The following is a 15860-nucleotide window of genomic DNA, read 5'->3' as shown; positions in this document are numbered from 1 at the left end:
GGCGTACCATGCCCAGGCACACCAGTAGGCACGCCAGCTCTGAGACCTTGTCGTGCCATGCTTTCACAAATGCCACATGACACGCCCATGATGCTGGACCAAGATCACCCCTCTGGACCTCAAGCTTGACGTGCCATACCCATGCTTGGCGTGCCACGCTCAAGCATGCCTGTGGGCACGCTGGTGCATGAAATTGACTCCGTAATATTTGTACAGATAGACCGGCAAGTGCACCGGGTCATCCAATTAATACCTCTGGTAAGTGAGGGTCGATCCCACGGAGATTGTTGGTTTGAGAAAGCAATGGCTATCTTGCAGATCTTAGTCAGGCGGATAGAAAATATAGTTTGTCACGAAAAATGCATAAAAATAGGATAAAGATAGAATTACTTAATTAGTGTGAAATCAGTGATAAGAGAATGGTTGAGGATTTGGAGATGCTTCTCCCTTCTAGATCAACTTTTCTCACCATCTACTCCAACTTCTGATGATTCATTCCATGGCAGGCTGTAAATGATTAACACCGGGTCAACGGTCATTAATCTCCTCTGCTTCAGGTTAAACGCCGGGTCAGCGGTCATCCAATTTGAACAAGGGTGAAGCTCTAGCAGTCTATTCTCTTGGTGAACCCACTCAAAGCGCCACAGACAAGGTCGGATCTTTCGGATCAGAGAACACTGCTCCGATAGTTCTAGCCTATACCACAAAGGCCCTAATCGCCCCGCACCTCTGCTGCACTGATGTCTCCAAGTATCCAATGAAGTCGTGGATTAGCCGTCTGAGAGATGTATAATCAAGCTTGTGGTTTAGTGCTATCCCATCAAGGACTTGCAAGAACCCATGTAGAATAGAGATGAGGTCAAGTTACACTCCCAATTCATTTGGATAAAGAACGAAGATACATCTTAGAATGGAATAAAGCAGAGATTAAAATAGAATAATGATATTATTAATCCATAAAAATCAGCAGAGCTCCTAAATTTAACCTAGGAGGTTAGTGACTCATACTGTACAATAGTGTTCGGAAGTAAAAGTAGGGGAAGAAGATTGACAGATCCCTTAAACAAGGGTGATCTTCTCCTATAAATACTAATCTGCTAACTAAGAATTACAGAAATAAGATAAACTAGTTTTGTAGTGCAAAAATCTACATTTCGGGCCCACTTGGTGAGTGTTTGGGCTGAGCTAAGGGTGTCTCCACGTCCTAGGACCCTTCTTGGGCATTGAACGCCAGCCTTGGACTCATGTTTGGGGATTGGAAGCCAGCTGCTCCCTTTTGGGCGTCCAACGCTAGAAGAGGGTAGAGTACTGGTGTTGAACGCCAGTTTTGGACCTTTATTTTCAGAGCAAAGTATGGACTATTATATATTTCTGGAAAGCCCTGGATGTTAGCTTTCCATAGCCATTAAGAGCGTGCCATTTGGACTTGTAGCTCTAGAAATGCTCCTTCGAATGCGCGGAGGTCAGATCTTGACAGCATTTACAGTCCTTTCTCTGTCTCTGAATCAGACTTTTTCCAAAGCTCCTCAATTTCAGCAAAAAAATACCTGAAATCATCATAAAACACACAAACTCAAAGTATAATCCAAAAATATGAATTTTTCACTAAAACCTATGAAAATAGAATAAAACTTAAATAAAACATAATGAAAACTATATGAAAATGATGCCAAAAAGCGTATAAAATATCGACTCATCAGAACACCAAACTTAAACTGTTGCTTGTCCCCAAGAAACTAAAAACAAAGTAAGATAGAAGAGAAGGATACAATAAATCTCAGAGTTCTCAATGATGCTCAGTTTCAATTAGATGAACGGGACTAGTAGCTATTCACTTCTGAATAGTTTTTGCATCTCACTGTCCTTCGAAGCTCAGAATGATTGGCGTCTTTAGGAACTTAGAATCCAGATGATATTATTGGCTCTCCTAGTTCAGTTCTTTTTTATTCTTGAACACAGCTTCTTTTGAGTCTTGGCCGTGACCCTAACCGCTTTGTTTTCCAGTATTACCACTGGATACATAAACGCCACAGACACTTAACTGGGTGAACCCTTTAGGATTGTGATTCAGCTTTGCTAGAATCCCCAACTAATGGTGTCCAGAGTTCTTAAGCACACTCTTTTTGCTTTGGATCACGACTTTAACTGCTCAGTCTCAAGCTTTTCACTTGACACCTTCACCCCACAAGCATATAGTTAGGGGAGGAGTTCATTTGAACTTTTTAGGCCAAGATTGTGTTTCTTTCAGGTACTCCTAACCATTGATACTCAAAGCCTTGGATTCTTGCTCTTGCCTTTTGGTTTAAAGAGATATTGGCTTTTTCTTCTTTTTATTTCTTTTTTTGTTTACTTTTTTTTTTCGCATATACATATATTTTTTTCCCTTTTTTTTCGATTACTGCTTTTTCTTGCTTCAAAAATCAATTTTTGGATTTTTCAGATTACCAATAATACTTCACTTTTATCATCATTCTTTCAAGAGCCAACATTCTTAACTCCAATATCAAATATGCACTGTTCATTCATGCATTCAGAAAGTAAAAGCAATGCCATCACATTAAAATAATTGAACTATTCTTATGATATACTTGAAATTCAAGTATCTTACTTCTCTTTTAAATAAAGTTTTTCTTTTAAGCAAGGTGAGAGATGCATGAAATATTTCATAACTTTAAGGCATAAATAAAGATGATCATGCACTAGAAACAGACAATAAAATGAAATACATGGAAAACAGAAAAATAGCATAGGCAATAGGGGATTAAGGGAACGAATCCACCTTAGTGATGGCGGCTACTGCTCCTTCTGGAGGATCCAATGGAGTGCTTGATTTCTTCTATGTCATGCCCCTGCCTTTGTTGCTCTTCCTTCATGGCTCTTTGACCTTCTCTCATGGTCCTTTGGTCTTCTCTTATTTCATAGAAGATGGTAGAGTGCTTCTGATGTCTCATCCTCAGTTGGTCTATGTTGGAGCTTAATTCTCCTAGAGAAGTGTGCAATTGGTCCTAGTAGCCTTGGGGACGAAAATGCATCCCTTGAGGTATCTCAAGGATGTTTTGTTGAGGCAGCTCCTCACGCTCTTTTTGAGGTGCATGTGTAGGCTCTCTTGTTTGCTCCATCATTTTTTTAGTGATGGGCTTGTCCTCCTCAATGGGGATGTCTTCATCTATGACAATTCCAGCTGAATTGCATAGGTGACAGATAAGGTGGGGAAAAGCCAACCTTGCTAAGGTGGAAGGCTTTTTAGCTTTCTTGTACAATTCTTGAGGTATTACCTCATGTACCTCTACCTCACTCCCAATCATGATGCAATGAATCATGATGGCTCTATCAATGGTCACTTCTGACCGATTGCTAGTATGGATGATAGAGTGTTGGATGAATTCTAACCATCCTCTAGCTACGGGCTTGAGGTCAAGCCTTCTCAGTTGGATAGGGCTTGCCTTGAGCATCCCTCTTCCACTGAGCTCTTTCCACACAAATGTATGAAAGGACTTGGCCCAGCCTTTGATCAAAATTGACTCTTCTAGTATAAGGATGTGGGTCTTCTTGCATCATTGGCTAATGGAGCGCCAACCTTACACTCTCTGGGCTGAAAACCAAGGGTCATCCTCGGACCATGATGCTCCAATTTTTGGGATGTGGATTCACACTAGTGTCATGGTTTTTATTAACTCATGCATTAGTATAGAACTCTTGCACCATCAAGATCCCAATTTCCAGGATAGGATTGGTTAGGACTTCCCAACTTCTCCTCTGGATTTCTCTTCGGATCTCCGGGTACTCATTCTTTTTTAGCCCAAAGAGGACTTCAAGAATCACCCTATTCTTTGCCACTACTTCATAGAAGTGGTCTTGATGGAATTTAGTGATAAATCTCTCCATCTTCCAAGGTTCAGAGGTGGAAGCAACTGTTTTCCCTTTCCTCTTTCTAAAGGGTTCTCCGACTTTAGGTGCCATAAGTGTGAATGGAAAGCAAAAAGTAAGGTTTTTTCAACACCAAAATTAAAAGTTTTGCTCGTCCTCGAGCAAAATAAGATGAAAAGAGTAGAAGAAGAAGAGAATTGGTAGAGAAAGGAGAAGATGGGATTCGGCCAAGTAGGGTTTTTAGTGTATGATGTGTGTGTAAGAAGGGTTGGAAGAAGGGGTATTTATAGGGGTGGAATAGGGTAGGGTTCGAATGAATAAGTGGGAATTGGGTGGAAAATTTTGAATTTGAAGTGGGTGGGTGTTAATGGGAGTTATGATGGTTTTGGGAAAAGATATGGAGGTGATTGGTTTGGGGTTTATGGGGAAGAGTGTGTGGGGAAGAGTGAAAGTAAGAGAGAGAAAAAGGTGGGGTAAGTGGAGATTCTGTGGGACCCACTGATCTTAAAGGGCTAGGGAATTCGAGTTTCCTGCCAACTTGTGGGCGTTGAACGCCCAGCTCCTGCTCCTAGCTGGCGTTCAACGCCAGCTATGTGCTCCTTTGGGGGCGTCGAACGCCCATTAAGGTGCTCATTCCTGGCGTTCAACGCCAGGTCTCTGCCCCCTGGCTGGCGTTCAACGCTAGCTTCATGCTCCCTGGCTGGCGTTCAATGCCAGCAATGCTGCTCCTCATGGGCATTGAACGCCCACTCTGGCTCCCTTGTCTGGCGTTCAACACCAGTAAGGTACCTTCTCTAGGGTGTTCTGTTTTCCAGCTCTGATTGTTTCTGTTTCTGTTCTAACTACTGCACATGATCACAAACTTAAACAAATATAAAAATTAAACTGATATAACTGAAATACACTTAATGAAAAACAGGAATAACTTTAATTATGGTTGGGTTGCCTCCCAACAAGCGCTTCTTTAACGTCACTAGCTTGACGGTTAGCTCCTTACGAAGATGGATATGGGCTAAGAATTTTGCCACTTATAGTAAACTTCTTGCCTATACTATTATGGATAAGTTCCACATGTTCTAGAGACAGGATCCTATTCACAGTGTGGAATGACTAGATTGTCAGTGAAGATAACTCTCATGCCAGGTAAGAGGCCTTTAGTGGGGATTTTCTTATCCTTCCAGCCCTTGGGCACTTTCTAACTACCATTCCACTCAGAGCTTGATGATGTTTGACCCACACCAAACTTAGAATTGGTGTATGGGAGCTCTGTTAGGCTCTGTGCTGAGAGGAGTGGTTGAAGCACTTCATTTTTGTTAATGGTGCTTCCTTTAACTGAGGTACAATAAGGTTTATGAACCTTGAACACAAGAGAGTCCTTATCTAATTGTAGGACTAGTTCTCCTCTGTCTACATCAATCACAGCCTTGGTTGTAGCTAGGAAAGGTCTTTCAAGGATGATGGATTCATCCTCTTCCTCCCCAGTATCTAGGATTATAAAATCAGCAGGGATGTAAAGGTCTTCAACCTTCACCAAGACATCTTCTACCAGTCCATAAGCCTCTTTTGTAGACTTGTCTGCCATCTCTAGTGAGATTCTTGCAACTTGTACCTCAAAGATTTCCAGCCTCTCCATTACAGAGAAAGGCATGAGGTTTATGCTTGACCCTAGGTCACACAGAGCCTTATCAAAGGTCATAGTACCTATGGTGCAAAGAATTAAGAAGCGTCTGGGATCCGGCTTCTTCTGAGGTAACTTCTGCTGAACTAAGGCATTGAGTTCCTTGGTTAGCACTTGAGGTTCTTCCTCTAAAGTCCCTGTTCCAAATAACTTGGCATTCAGCTTCATCAGAATTCCTAGGTACTGAGCAACTTGCTCCTCCCTAGTTTTCTCTTCCTCATCAGAGAAAGAGTACTCTTTAGATTCTATGATATTTAACCAAGTACTCAAAGGAACTTCAATGGGATCCTCATGAACCTTGGGTTCTATCAGTTCTTTAGTACACGAAATCGTGAGTGCACACTTTTCACACAACTTCGTGCAGCTGACCAGCAATTGCACTGGGTCGTCCAAGTAATACCTTACGTGAGTAAGGGTTCCAAATAACTTGGAATTGAGTTTCATTAGAATTCCTAGATACCGAGCAACTTGCTCCTCCCTAGTTTCCTCCTCTTCATCTGAGGAAGAGTACTCTTCAGATTCTATGATCTTCAACCAAGCATTCAAGGGAACTTCAATGGGCGCCTCATGAACCTTGGGTTCCATTGATTCTTCAACAAGAGGATCCTTAGTAGACTTTGGGTATCCAACTACTCCTATTGTGGTGTTCAACGCCAGGACTTGTGTCTCATTTGGCGTTAAACGTCTAGCTTGTATCCCTTCACTGGCGTTTAACGCCAGCTTTTGTGCTGCCTGGGGCGTTGAACGCCCAGTAAGGACCTCCTTATTGGCATTCAACGCCAGGAATGGTGTTTCTATGGGCGTTGAATGCCCAGTAAGGCCTTCCTTACTGGCGTTCAATGCTAGTGATGGTGCTTCCTTAGGTGTTGCACGCCCAGTAAGGACCTCCTTACTGGCGTTCAATGCCAGAGATGGCTCACCCATGGGCATTAAATGCCCAGTAAGGACTTCCTTACTGGCATTCAATGCCAGAGTATCCGTGATGAATCCACATTTCATGATATTTATTTGCTCTATTTGGATGGATTTCATCAACTTTTCCTACGCTTATCCATTGAAATAGCATAGTCTCATGATTTCTTCCTAAATTGTGCTTGAAAGTGAAAACATGCTTTTTAGGCCTTTTGATAGCTAAATTTTATCCACTTTAATTCCATATGATGTCTTGATGTGTTTGTTAAGTGATTTCAGGTTTCCAGGGCAAGTATGGGTTGAAGAAGTGAGAAAAAGAGCATGCAAAAGGGAAGAAACCATGAAGAAATGAAGTTTGGGAGTTTCAACACGCATGCGTACGGACAGGTGTGCGTGCGTACGCACAACGAGGATTTGCGAGCGTACGCGTGGATGGATTTTTGCACAAATAACGCGTACGCATGACCCACGCATACGCGTGACCTGAGTTACGTCAGCTCATTAATTGCAAATTGCTAGGGGTGAATTCTGGGCCTCCAAAACCCAGTCTAACTCATTTCTGAAGCTATTTCAACCCCAATTCAAGTGGAAACAAGGGGGGCAATTAGCTTTAGCTTTTGTTATGTTTTCTCTTAGTTTCTAGAGAGAGAAGCTCTCCATCTCTATAGAATTAGGTTAGGTTTAGTTAATTTCTGTTTAATTTCTGTCTATAATTTTTGTTTTTATGTAGTTTCCTTTATGTTTTCATGCTTCTCTTCTCTTTCTCTTCTTTATTTCTCTTGTATTTTCCTTTCTTTTGTCATTTTTATGTGATGAACACTTGATAAACCCATATTTTATGATATATTTTGTGCTTAATTTGAGTGATTTATTCAATCCTTCACCCACTTATTCATATTAATTGCATGGTTTTACTACTCCTTCCTTATTATGTGATGTATGTGAAAAACATATTTCCTATGCTTTAAAATTAATTATTTTTAATTACCTTTATTTCCATTCGATGCCGTGATTAGTGTGTTGAGTAGTTTTAGATCTTCTAAGGCAGGAATGACTTAAAGGATAGAAAAGGAAACATACAAAAATGGAAGGAAAGCACAAAACGAAGTCCTTGAAGAAACTGGCATCCACGCGATCTCATGGACGACGCGATCGCGTGCCAAGAGCAAAGAAGCAGCAACGCGGCCGCATGATTGACGCGACCGCGCGACTTGAGCAAATCGCATACGACGCGGACGCGTGACCGACGTGACCGCGTGACAAGAAAAACTCCAGATGACGCGACCGCGTGACCCACGCGGATGCGTGACAGAGGCCACACACCAGAAATTACAGGATACGCCCCCAGCGATTTCTGAAGCCCTTTTGGCCCAGATCCAAGTACAGAAAACACATATTGGAGGTTATAAAGTGGAAGAATGCATACATTAAACGAGAGCTCGCCAATTTTTACTTTCCATGATTTAGATTTAGTTTTGAGAGAGGTTCTCTCCTCTCTCTTTAGGATTAGGAATTAGATTTAGAATTTTTATTCACTTTCAGGATTATCTCTTTTGGTCAGGTTTAATATTCCTTTTATTTACTTTTGCAAGTCACTTTATGAATCCTTTCATGTTACAGATTACTCTTTTATTAATGTTATTTGAGGTATTTCAGTTTAATATTGATTTCTTTTATTTATGCTATTGTTGCTTTTACTTTGAAGACGTTTTTATTGCAATAGATTTACTTTCTCCCTTTTGGTTTTGGTTAAGAAATCAGTAACTCAGGAATTGTCAAACTCAAACATGATTGATAATTGTTATCTTGTTAATTGAATTGAACTTCAATAATCCTAATCTTTTCTTAGGAAATAAATAGGATCCGAAGATCAAACCAATTAACCCCTTGACCTTCCTTTATATTAGTAAAGGCTAACGAAGTGGAATTACGATTCAATTATTATCATCATTGATAAGGATAGCTAGGATAGGACCTCTGATTTCTCATACCTTACCAAAAGTTTGCTTTACAGTTATTTATCTATTTTTAATTGCCATTTAATTTACTCGTCATTAAATTACTTGTTCCTCATTCTTGAAATCCTAATTCTACAATCTTCATAACCAATAATAAGAACATACTTCCCTGCAGTTCCTTGAGAAGACGACCCGAGGTTTAAATACTCGGTTATCAATTTTAAAAGGGGTTTGTTATTTGTGACAACCAAAACGTTTGTACGAAGAGATTTTTGTTGGTTTAGAGACTATATCTACAATGCGACTGTTTTTATAAAATTCTTTACCGACAAAAATCTTGTTCGTCAAAATGGCGCCGTTGCTGGGGAACTGCTAATGTGTGCCTTATTATTGGTTATTGTAAATATTTTTTTTACTTGTTTATTTATTTCTGTTTTTCCTTTTTAATTTTATTTGCTACTATGGACTCTCACCCCTCTCGCTTTGAGTTTGGTTCTAACTTTGTTGAAGGAAATAGAAGTTACAGTAGGAATATGCATCAAGGTCAAACCAATCAAGGATGGATGGAGCCAAGAGGATCTAATCAACACTTTAGGCAACAACACCCTCCAAGATATCATGGAAAACGACCATTCTACAATGCATACCCAGCTGAAAGATATGATGGACAACCTTGTGACTACCAACAAGCCCCACCCCGTGCCTATAGGCCAACCTCTCAACATAACCTCGAACCACCACACTCACAAGCTTCTCTTCACCATTCGCCACCGTATGATCCTTTCCTACCCCAGTTCCAATCCAATCACCCCCGAGCACCACCACTTCCCTATGTTTCATGTCCAAATCCATCACCCCGAGAATCAGAGGTTCGCCTCAAGGCAACAGTAAATAAACTTCAAACAACCATTCGACAACTGGAGCACGCAGTAATTCAATTAGCTTCTAGACGCGCGAACATTCAAGGACCAACCACAGCCCCATGTGGACAATCTAATGAAGAGCGTAGCATGAAGGAAATATTAGAAACTCCAGTGGACAAGACAGAGCATGAATTCATACTAGAACGTAGAAGAAGCTGTCATTGTACAAGAAGAAGAGTTGGTTGAAGATCTAGGAGACGCTGAACCTCCATGGGAATCCAGAGCTGAGGAGAACTCCATCAAGGACGTTACAGTTGATGCTAAGGAGGACAGTGCACAATCCCCAAGGCAAGTCATTTATGAAGAACTAGACGGAATAACCCAGGACACAAATTCCCTTGATGATGATAGTCACAAGTCAAGTTCTCTTAGTAATGAACTTGTATCCGCAAGTGAATTCTCTGAGATCGAAGAATCTTCCCGAAGTGAATACGAAGATGATGCGGAGGTAGATTTCTCTCAACCTCCAGTCTATGACTTAAGTGATGAGGAAGACATAGAAGACTTTGATCAGGACACAGATGCATTTGAAGATCGTTGCAAAGAAGTAGAGGAATTCACAGAAGATTACCAAGGAGCAGAACTTACAGAACCACTGAAAACACCTATCCCAAGGCCATTACCACCTAATACAAGCTTCAAGTGGGTACAATCCTTAGCTTTAATCTTTACTTTTTCACTTGAATATGGTTTGCTTGAAACAGATGGCCAGCTTAGAGCTCTCTGTGGCTTTAAGAGTAAGAGGGAAATGACTCGCACTCAGAGCTGGTGCACAAGGTTCAATAAGGTTCCACACTTCAACTCGAAGTGCACGAATTGGTATCATGTTCAATCGAATGGATCTCGAAAAATATTTGGTCATCTTGGTGAGAATCTAATTTTCAAACCGCCCGGATGGAAAAGTATAGATCAAAACGAAGGCGGATTTAGAACCAAAGTTTGGGATCCTGGAAAATATTCTGATATTCATCACCCCGGGAGCCTGAAAATCTGTTTGAAGCTGCTCAGAAGCTTCACATGCCTAGTTTGGGACCCCGGAGGCTATTGGCATTCCAAGCATTGGTGGAGATTTCTGGATTAATTTAAGCATAAGCCGCCATAGCAGGAAGCTCTTCCAATGTCTAACTTAAGGACTTTAACTAAAAGTGCTAGTGGGAGACAACCCACCATGGTATGATCGTTCCTTTTGCAATTTTAATTTTATTTAGTTTTGTTTGTTTTTGAATTTTATTTTTATTTTATTGAATCTTGAATCATGCATAGCATTCACATTAAGCATTGCATTCTGCATACTGCAATCTGCATTCTACATAAAAAAAATCGCAGGTATTGGGAGAGAATAACGAACAGAAAGTTACGCAGGAGCAGCGCTGGAGGCGTGCCAATGGTACAAATCGTCCCACGCGATCGCGTCGCTGACGCGACCGCGTCATATGAGAATAATGGCCTCCCACGCGACCGCGTGCCCGACGCGGCTGCGTGACCAGGATTTCGACGTCAAAGTGGTGCACACCCGAAAGTTGTGCGAGAGTGGTGCTGGATTGGTGCTGAACGCATAATCCTTCCCATGCGGTCGCGTGACCCACGCGACCGCGTCATATCCTTCTAAAGCCCACTCACGCAATCGCATGCCCTACGCGATCGCGTCACTTAAAATTTGGTAATTAATGATTTTCAACAAAGAGTTGTGCGAGTGCGAGGCTGCCCTCGCGCCAGTCGCATTCACGTGACCGACACGACTGCGTCAATCAGTTTAAGTGCAATTCGCGCGACCGTGTGCCCCCACGCAGCCGCGTCGCTCGCGCCGCACAACTCATTCAAAATATCTTATATCTTTCTTTTCCAAATCCTTATTTTTTCTCTTTTCTTATTTCTTTCTTCTTCCTTTCTTATTTTTTTCTCTTCCTTTCTATTTTATTTAATTTATTTGCATACTTTCATTCATTGCATATTTTTATTATTTTACCATTGGTGTTCAAATGTTCCTATTCCACTGTTACATCTTTTCTGGTATTTTCTTGGTGCTTAGTAACTTGTTTAATTCTGATTGAGTAATATTATTTAAATCAATGCCAATTTTTTTTATATCTGTATTACTTTTGCATTGACATGAATTTATATTATCTCTCCTTCCTCACTCTCTTTCCCATTGTTGCAAATTTTGCACCATTGGTATGCCATGTGCTTCTATTGTTTTTCTCACGTACATGTTGAAGCTTCCATGTAATTGAGACCCTTATTATCTGGCATTAACACCCATATTTTATTTATTTTCTATCTTTCATTTTGGGTTACTTTTCTTCTTTTTCTCTTCTTCAGGATGGCCACCAAATAAGGGAAAGGAAAAACTTCTAAAAGGGGAGACAAACAAGTCCATCTGCACAATCCTTGAAGGAAAGCATCAGTTGGAACAACCCGTCCACCTGCACATCTCAGCATGCACCGAGGACGGTGCAATCTTTAAGTGTGGGGAGGTCGATACCGATCTCTATGGGTTAGTATTTTCTTATCAACACCAATATTTTATTTTCCTTGTTAGTTGTTGCATTTGCATGTTTGATTGCATATTTATTTGATTTTATGCATTCAGTTACTCCCAATGTTAAGTTAATGAAAAAAGATCAATGTACATGTGATAAAAATTAAAGAAAAATTTGGTACATGAGTATGGGAATTATACAAAAGTGGGAATTATGGGTAGCTAGGCATGAATTTAAAAGTATATAGAGTATATGTATATTAGGTGAGAGCTTAGGATAATTAAAGATTCATATTATAGCTCACTTGGCCACACATATATCCTTACCTTTACCTCAACCCCATTACAACCTTGAAAAGACCTCATGATGTTTGCATTGGTACATTAAATATTTATTGATTGGTTAGATGAGGAACAAGGTTTAGAAAGCATGACTAGAGAAGAGTAGAGTGAATAACCCTATACACTTGAGAGATTAGAGTGATATACACTACCAGTGAGGGTTCAATGCTTGATTCTATGTTCCCTGCTTTCATGAGCTGTCTTCTTACAAGTTTACTTGATTTTTATTGTACGATTTGAATTAGTGGAAATTGGTTTGTATTTGTCTTGGAGAACTTGTTTACTTTTAAACCAAGTAGGTAGAAACATTTTTCATGTAGTTGCATTCATATAGATAGGATTACATTTCATACATCCTACCATTCCTCTTCATCTTTATAGCTTCTTTGAGCTTAGCATGAGGACATGCTATTGTTTACGTGTGGGGAGGTTGATAAACCACTATTTTATAGTTTATCTTGTACTCAATTGAGTGGTTTTTATCAACTCTTTACCCACTTATTCATACTATTTGCATGTTTTACATTTTCCTTCCTGGTTTTGTGCTATGATTGAAAACATGCTTCTTTGATCTTATATTTGCTTATTATTAATCCTTTCTTATTACCATTTGATGCTTTGATATGTGTGTTAAGTGTTTTCAGAGATTACAGGGCAGGAATGGCTCAGAGGATGGAAAGGAAGCATGCAAAAGTGGAAGGAATACAAGAAGTTGGAGAAACTGCTAAGCTGTCCAGCCTGACCTCTTCACACTCAAACGGCTATAACTTTAGCTACAGAGGTCCAAACGACGCGGTTCCAGTTGTGTTGGAAAGCTAACGTCCGGGGCTTCGATTTGATATATAATTTTTCATAGCTTCCCCGAAGTTAGGTGACGTGAACGCGTGAATGACGCGTCCACGTCGCATCTGCGAACCTCAACCCGCGCGGCCGCATGGACGACGCCTCCGCGTCACTTGCCCGCGACCTGGACGTAACAAAAATTGCAGGGGGCGATTTCTAGGCTGCTTTTGACCCAGTTTTTAGCCCAGAACACACAGATTAGAGGCTATAAAGTGGGGGAATGCATCCATTCAAGGGAGCTCGCGAATTTTTAATTTCCATGATTTAGATTTAGTTTTGAGAGAGGTTCTCTCCTCTCTCTTTAGGATTAGGATTTAGATTTAGGATTTTTATTCACTTTCAGCATTATCTCTTTTGGTCAGGTTCAATATTCCTTTTATTTACTTTTGCAAGTCACTTTATGAATCCTTTCATGTTACAGATTACTCTTTTATTAATGTTATTTGAGGTATTTCAGTTTAATATTAATTTCTTTTATTTATGCTATTGTTGCTTTTACTTTGAAGACATTTTTATTCCCGTAGATTTACTTTCCCCCTTTTGGTTTTGGTTAAGAAATCAGTAACTTAGGAGTTGTCAAACTCAAACATGATTGATAATTGTTATCTTGTTAATTGAATTGAACTTCAATAATCCCAATCTTTTCTTAGGAAATAAATAGGATCCGAAGATCAAACCATTTAATCCCTTGACCTTCCTTTATATTAGTAAAGGCTAACGAAGTAGAATTACGATTCAATTATTATCATCATTGATAAGGATAGCCAGGATAGGACCTCTAATTTCTCATACCTTACCAAAAGTTTGCTTTACAGTTATTTTTCTATTTTTAATTGCCATTTAATTTACTCGTCATTAAATTACTTGTTCCTCATTCTTGAAACCCCAATTCTACAATCTTCATAACCAATAATAAGAACATACTTCCCTGTAGTTCCTTGAGAAGACGACCCGAGGTTTAAATACTCGGTTATCAATTTTAAAAGGGGCTTGTTACTTGTGACAACCAAAACGTTTGTACGAAGAGATTTTTGTTGGTTTAGAGACTATATCTACAACGCGACTGTTTTTATAAAATTCTTTACTGGCAAAAATCTTGTTCGCCAACACTCTATGTTAATTTTACTTTTAATTAATGCAAATTTATGTTTCCATGCCATTTATTGCTTTCTTTAGTTGTTGTTATGATTTTCTTTTAGATTTTATTTTTAATACAATTTAATATTATTTTATTTTCATACACACCAAGTGTTTGATAAAATACTTGGCTTAGTCTTTACTTAGTTTTTATTCATTCTTGGCTTGAAATTGTTGACTTTGGTGATCCTTGAGTCATTGATGTCCATTCTTGTTTGATATATTAGAGTAGTTAGTTGATTTGGTTTTCCTTGACTCTATGTGACCCCTTAGTGTTGACATAGGACTTAGGGATTGAAATTAACTATGCCTATTTGACTTATCTTTGATGTATTTAGGTAACCTTAGCTCTCAATTACTTGCCAAGATGTTTTCTTGCATTTTAAGTTTCCTTTCTTTGCATTTTATTGCTTTGACCTTTCTTGCTTTGATGTTTAATTTCTTGCATGTTTAGTTTTCACACTCTTGGTTGAAAAATTTAGGTGTTTGGGTGGAATTGAGTTGTGGATGTCCATTCCGCATTGTGTGAGAATGGTTAATTAATTTGGTTTCCATTGACGCTAGTCTTTCACTAAGTAATTAGTGAGTTGACTAGGACTTATGGATTGAGATCAATTACACCTTTTGACTAATTCTCAAGGAGGATTGACTAGTTTGTATTGCTTCCACACAATTGCCATGTTTGTGGTCCACAACTAGGATAAGAATCCTAAACATCCCCAATTCTTACCAAGAGTCCTTTAATTGATTTCCTTTAATTTCTTGCTTTCCATTCACTTTCTTGCTATTTACATTTCTTGCTCTCTTGCTTTCATTTCCAATCCCCATGCTCTCTCTCAGAGCCAATAAAGGTACATTTCATTGCAACTCCTAGGGAAGACGACCCGGGAGGTAAATACTCTCAATTTATTTTGTATTGACTTTATTATTTGATCTTGAGAATTTATTGTTGGTTTGGACTATGCTACCAACGAATTGATTCTTGTTTTGATTAATTCCGAACTATACAAGAATTTTCATTTATCAATCCCCTTCAGATTCGGCCTCAGCTTCTACAGTGATGGCCTTGCACTCCTGTTTTAGGTTTACTTCAGTGTTACTAAGAAGAGTGTTAGGAGGAGTCTCAGGGATTCTCTTACTCAGCTAACCAACTTGCACCTCTAGATTTCTAATGGAGGACCTAATTTCTATTATGAAACTATAAGTGGTCTTAGAGAGTTCGGAGACTATGGTTGCTAAGTCAGAAAGGCTCTGCTTAGAAGTCTCCATCTGTTGCTGAGAAGGTAGGAATGGTGGTCTGTTGTTGAACCTATTCTGGGTTCTTCCACCTTGATTATTGTTGAAGCCTTCCAGAGGCTTCTATTGATCCTTCCATGAGAGGTTAGGATGATTCTTCCATGAGGAGTTGTAGGTGTTTCCATAGGGTTCTCCCATGTAATTCACCTCTTCCATCATGGGTTGATCTGGATCATAGGCATCTCCATCACAGGAGGTGTCTTGAGTGCTGTTAGCTACAACTTGCACTCCAGTCAAATGCTGAGAGATCATATTGACTTGTTGAGTCAAGATCTTGTTCTGAGCCAATATGGCATTCAGAGTGCAACTTCCAGAACTCCTTTCTTCTGAGCTTTCCCATTGTTCACAGGGTTTCTCTCAGAAGTATACATGAATTGGTTGTTTGCAACCATTTCAATGAGTTCATGTGCCTCTGTAGGCATCTT

Source organism: Arachis ipaensis, chromosome B04 (assembly GCF_000816755.2).
Source record: "Arachis ipaensis cultivar K30076 chromosome B04, Araip1.1, whole genome shotgun sequence".
Taxonomy (NCBI): Eukaryota; Viridiplantae; Streptophyta; class Magnoliopsida; order Fabales; family Fabaceae; genus Arachis; species Arachis ipaensis.
This window is presented reverse-complemented; position numbering follows the sequence as displayed.